Source organism: Acomys russatus, chromosome 22 (assembly GCF_903995435.1).
Source record: "Acomys russatus chromosome 22, mAcoRus1.1, whole genome shotgun sequence".
Lineage (NCBI taxonomy): Eukaryota > Metazoa > Chordata > Mammalia > Rodentia > Muridae > Acomys > Acomys russatus.
In genome coordinates this window covers 46,135,698-46,141,551 of record NC_067158.1, presented here as the reverse complement: position 1 = coordinate 46,141,551, position 5,854 = coordinate 46,135,698, and the positions used below count along the sequence as shown (strand labels likewise).

General features: G+C 40.5%; 1 pseudogene; it reads right to left on the bottom strand.

Annotated features, from left to right (window-relative positions):
* Window positions 1-465: 465 nt before the first annotated feature.
* LOC127205850 (adenylate kinase 2, mitochondrial-like) lies at window positions 466-1,103 on the bottom strand (annotated as a pseudogene).
* Window positions 1,104-5,854: the final 4,751 nt, after the last annotated feature.

Here is a 5,854-nt window from a genome sequence, read left to right as displayed (position 1 = left end):
CCACTTCTCCTTGGTGGGGAGGCCTGGCAGTGCACAGAGGAAGGGGAAGCAGGCTATCCAGATGAGACCTGATAGGCTGTGTTCATATGGTGGGAGAGGAGGTCTGCTTCTGTCACAGGTCTAGTGGAGGGGAATAAGGAAGTAGAGAAAAGGAAGGTGGGAAATGGAAGATACAAGTAAGAGGATAATAATTGGTACATAATCTAAATAAATTATAATAAATTAAAGAAAAAAGAAAAAATTAGTTTTCTCCCTTGCTTATACTTTAAAAAATCCCACCTATGTATAGAAAAAAAAAACTCTTACTAATTACAACACTGTTCCAATGTCCTCTTGAGCCCCTCCCACCTCCCTAATTATCCTTTTTTTCCGATGACCATGTTTTCCCCTTCTTTCCAGCATCTAAGAGCAGGATAACACAGCGTGGAGATGATCAATGGTGCCGTCTTACCTGACCTTCTGTTACTAGGATGTGGCTTTGCAGAAGGCTGCCAGGATCGAAAACACAACATCAGAAGTCTGGCATGCCTTGATGGTGCAGTGAATGCCCTGTTTCCTGTAGTACTTCACCACGCAGTAGTCTGGGCATGATGGGCCTCCCGGCAGATAGATCTTCGAGGCCTTCTTCTTATCATCTGACCTTCGGATCAAGGGTTCTGCAGTGATAGCATCTTTCATGGGCTCCTTTGGAGAGCTGAACTCTTCGTTGTAGGACCAGGCCACTCTTGGGGTAAATCAGCTTTCCAGTGATCCTCCGGATCAGGAGGGAGTCTAACATGATGAACTCAATCACTGAATCAAGGGTCTCTTTCCTCTTCTCCATGAGATCATAGAGCATTTCTGCCTGCCTTACAGTCTGAGAGAAGCTGTCTAGAGAAAAAGCCGTTTTTACATGAAGGAGTCTCCCAATTCTTCTCAGTGAGCTCCACAACCATTTCATCACTCACCGGTTTCCCAGCATCCATTGTCTCATTCAGTTTCTTTCTCAGCTTTGAACCTGGAACTACCATGGCTCTCAGCATCTCCCCAGTGGCCAAATGACAGACGCAGATGTTTTCAGCCAATCTAGGTGCCTGGGTCCCCTTGCGAACCCCTTGCCCCAGCAACAATTGTTTGGAAACCAGCCAGTTCAAAGCCTTGTCTGCCAAAGCCTCATTCTGCCTGCAACATGTACACCTCAAGGCTCTACCGCTTCCAGGCTAGTGGAGTCTACTTTGTGCTTCCACTTTTTATTTTATTTTTTAGTTGATTTATTCACTTTATATTCTGTTGGTAGCCCTACAGAAGATACTAGAAAGAAAACTCTAACCCAAGGAGGCTAACTACACACAGGAAAACACAGGAAATAATTAACCACATATCCACAAAACCAAAAGATGGAAAGCACACACTCTACTAAGACCAACATCAAAATAGTAGGAATTAACAACCACTGGTCATTAGTATCTCTCAATATCAATGGCCTCAACTACCCAATAAAATGACACAGGCTAACAGGATGAATGTGTAAACAGGACCCATAGTTCTGTTGCATACAAGAAACACAGCACTTCTACTCAGTCCAGTTACACTTTCAAAACTCTTAGCATGGCCTGTGCATACTATTCTTTATATTAATTTATTCAGATTACAACTCAATTGTTATCCCATCACTTATATCCTCCCGTTCCACACCTTCATTTTTATATGCCTTCAGCCTCTTTAGCTGTGGTTCTCAACCTTCCTAATGTGTGACTTTTTAATACAATTTCATATGCACTGGTGACCCCAAACATAAAATTATTTCCTTGCTGCTTTATATCTGTAATTTTGCTCCTGTTATGGATTGTAATGTATATATCTTATTTGCAGACTATCTGATAACCTACTGCCAAAGGGATCATGCATGATCCACAGGCTGAGAACTGCTGCTCCGTAGCCAGCACTTCAGAGATAACATCAGCAAGTTCTACTCTCAGCTTGAGATGGGCCCTTCTTCCCTTGAGGATTTTAATTTGCCATTGCTATGGTTTAGAAAAGCCTTTAGATCTTTTCCTTTTACAATCTGGATATTTAATTGGATAGAGTCTTGCCCTGGATACACCTTTCTCTTTGTTCCAGTACAGAACAGCCCTGTCATTAGTGGTACTAATCTTTAAAGTACTTACAGTGTCTCTTTCAGCATATGCTGTGGAATTAACATTAAGCATATAGTACAGCCCCACCCCAAACAGACAAGTGTCAAATTCTTTCTGACTTGTTTGTTCTTTTTCACTGTAGACCTGCATAGACCTGATCAGTAACAACTACACCATATATTCAACACATGTTGTCTTGAAATTTCTGTTGGCAAATGAAATGACTTAGGCCTGAACAAGATCTTAGGCTATAGACAAAAGACAGCCAAATTACTTAGAAGTGTCACAAAAATGGTTTATATTTCAGTTGCTAATGTCATTCTCCTCTGAAACCTTGACCTCTGAAACCTAGGCTTACACAGTACATAATGCTCTCAGCTATACATTATTCCAGGCTTCTACAGGAATGGCCCTTTTATAATACTACAGCATTTAAGGGTTGTTTTTGAACGTTTCAAACTTCGGTCACACAAAAGCACAGTCACTGCCTTAAAGAAAATACCAGACAGTTTATTTGGGAGCCAAACATGAGTGACAATAGCCTAGCAATATGGATTTAGCTTGTCACAAGTTCCATGTTCCAACACGGAAGAAGCTTTATGTTTTTGTAACAGCAATACAAATAAACACATATATCAGACATTTAACTAAGGATATTTTAGTGAATATCTTGCTGTGCTGAGAGATTCAGAATGGTAGAAGGGGAATAGAAGGGTACATGGACCATGAAGGGCAGATGGGAAAAATGGTGAAGAAGGTTTTACTCTAGGAGAAAAGAGAGAGAATAAAACATGCATTTGAAGTCATTTCCTATTTTATGGAGTGCTATTTATCAAGATATTTATAGGAAACGACTATATTTTCATTCTTATTTCTGTAAATCCCCAGTTTATTCTGTTTTCTTAGATGAGGTGTAAATACAGATATTTACTCAAATGCTGACTAACCTTCATAGTAACTTAACAAAGTGGCTTTATTATTAATAAATTCATAATTATATTTTATTATAGTTGTTATTTTTAAATTATTTATTTATTATAATTTGTTAATCTTACTTCCTGATTGTTATCCCCTCCTTTGTGTCTTCCCATTCCAACCCTCCCTCCCTCTCTCACAAGAAGTTCAGAGTACTGCAGGCTTCCAGAGGAAAGAGATGATCCTCTGAGTGCCAGAGTGTGTGTGAATGGTCTGGTGACCACTAGAACTTGTTGTGTCCTGGGCTGATGCAAGTGGCAGAAGCTTGGGATGCAGAAAGGTCCAAATTTACCCAGAAGAAACCTCTCAGCAAATGACCCAGCTCCACTGGAGTCTGAGGTGGTTCCATTATGGCTGACTGGTTAGAAGTCAAGCCTGGAGGTCCAGTGGCAAATACTTCAGAGAAGAGGGGAGCTCTTCCTTCCCCAAAATAATTGATGAGTCTACAATAATCTTTGATTATCTGGTTCATTTATTTTATGTTAAATAAGGATTTATAAACCTTGTGCAGCAGGAGCGGATTTGAGGATGAATGCATGTAATCCACAGGGACAAGGACGCTGACAATGCACTGTTTGCATGAGGGAAGGTAAGAAGAGACAAGCTCCTGTGATTCACCATCTGTAACTTGGAATTATCACTTGTAACCTTAGGGCTGTATCACATGCTCCTTAAAGCAGGCACAGAACACACACACACACACACACACACACACACACACACACACACACACACACACACACACATACAGAGAGAGAGGGGAGGAAGAGAGAGGGTGAGAGAGAGAGAGAGAGAGAGAGAGAGAGAGAGAGAGAGAGAGAGAGCTTCCTACCACACTTTCCTTTCTCAAGATGAGATGTGAAGTCTCAAAAGTGAGATTCCTAGGGTCTGAACATGCTCTCTAGTCCCCTGCCAATTCCCCTAGAGGCACTGTCCACAAACGCAACAGATCCCACTAGGGAATTCTCATTCACCTTCCCATGCCAACCATAATTCCTGCCAAAGTATTGCCTCGTTTTTGAAAACAGCAGTTTGCCCTCTGGTACTAACTTCTGCATTAGTGACTTTTCTGTTTCTCTGTTATAATACCATGCTCAGTGAAACGTAGTGGGAAAGATTTATCTGGACTTGTGGTTCCAGAAGGATGAGTCCATTATTTAAGAAGAGTGTGGCATCAGGCAGCCATGGCAAAGAGGAAACTGGAAAACATGTGAAGATTTAAGCTCTCAAAGTTTGACCACGGTGGCATACTTCCTCCAAATGTCTTCACATTTTCAAACAATGCTACCAAGGGTGACCAGGCAATGAATGCCTGAGCCTATGGCAAAGATGGAGGCAAGAAGTTCATGATCATCCTCAGCTGGGTAGTGACTGGGCCATACACCAAGTGTAGTGATTTAAAAGAGATATGCTCAGAGTATATGTCACCATGACTCGTTTAAGTGGTTCTAGGAATGGAATCCATTTCTTGCCCTGCAAAAGCTCTACAAACTGAGTCACATCTATAACGCCATACAGTATTTCTAATCTGTGACCTAATGACAGAATACTTGTAGGCTGAAAATATGGTGTTCTTCACAATTTTCCTTACAAGATAAAAACTGTTCTTTTTTTATGTGAGAAATGTGAGTTATAAGCCTTTAGTTTAATAATGGAAACAAATGAGGGGGTAATTAAAAGTTATACAACAAAATGATATTAGCCTCAAAGACACCAATTCATTTTTAAAATACAATTTAGCCATATATTTCTGTAAACCACTAGCCTGTTGCTTGGTTTCTGGTAATGTGTATATACAATACACACCATCACCATCAATATTTGGCTTAAACTAAAACTGTTACCTTCTTTTTTCTCCAGAAAACATAAGGTTATTTTTCCCTCTAACAATTTCCTACCTAATTGTTACATTGAATCATTAGCCTATCTTGTATTTTTTTTCAATACACAGAAAAAAGGATATGGATACAGAGAAGGATAAATAGCATGCTTTGTATTTGGATTATGACAAACACTGAGATTTTCCTATGTAATTACATCTTGAATGCGTTTGATATCAAGAAAACATGTGAGCAACAAATTTGTGTCTCTCGTAGTTTCATCACACCACTCTGTGAGGCACCAGAGTATGTGAGAAAGTCGTATCACACTCTCCTCTCAACTGTGGAGAATATTCTGACCATTGGCTAGATCTGGGAAGTGGTTTAAAGTTTACCTCCTGTATTGTCCTTGGCTGGTGCCTTAGTTTGAGCGGGACCCCTGGGCCCAAATCTGCCTATCATATTGTTCTACTTGTAGATTTCTAGGACCCTCTGGATCCTTTTGTTTTGCTGTTCTCCCATGCGTCTCTCATTTAGAGTCCCAATAGGATGCCTTCCCCTCTGTCCCAGTTTCCTGGTAAGTGAAGGCTTTCGTGGGACATGCCCTTGGGCTAGTATGCAGATATAAGTGAGTATATACCATTTGATTCTTTCTGCTTCTGGGTTAACTCACTCATTATGATCATTTCTAGCTCAATCCATTTATCCACAAATTTCGGGAATTCCTTGTTTTTAATAGCTGAGTAGTATTCCATAGTGTATATGTACCACAGTTTCTTTATCCACTCTTCTACTGAGGGACACTTAGGCTGTTTCCATGTTCTGGCTATTATGAATAAGGCTGCTATGAACATGGTTGAGCAAATTTTCTTGTTGTGTGCTGGAGCATCTTCTGGGTATATCCAAGGAGTGGAATAGCTGGGTCTTGAGGAAGCCCTATTC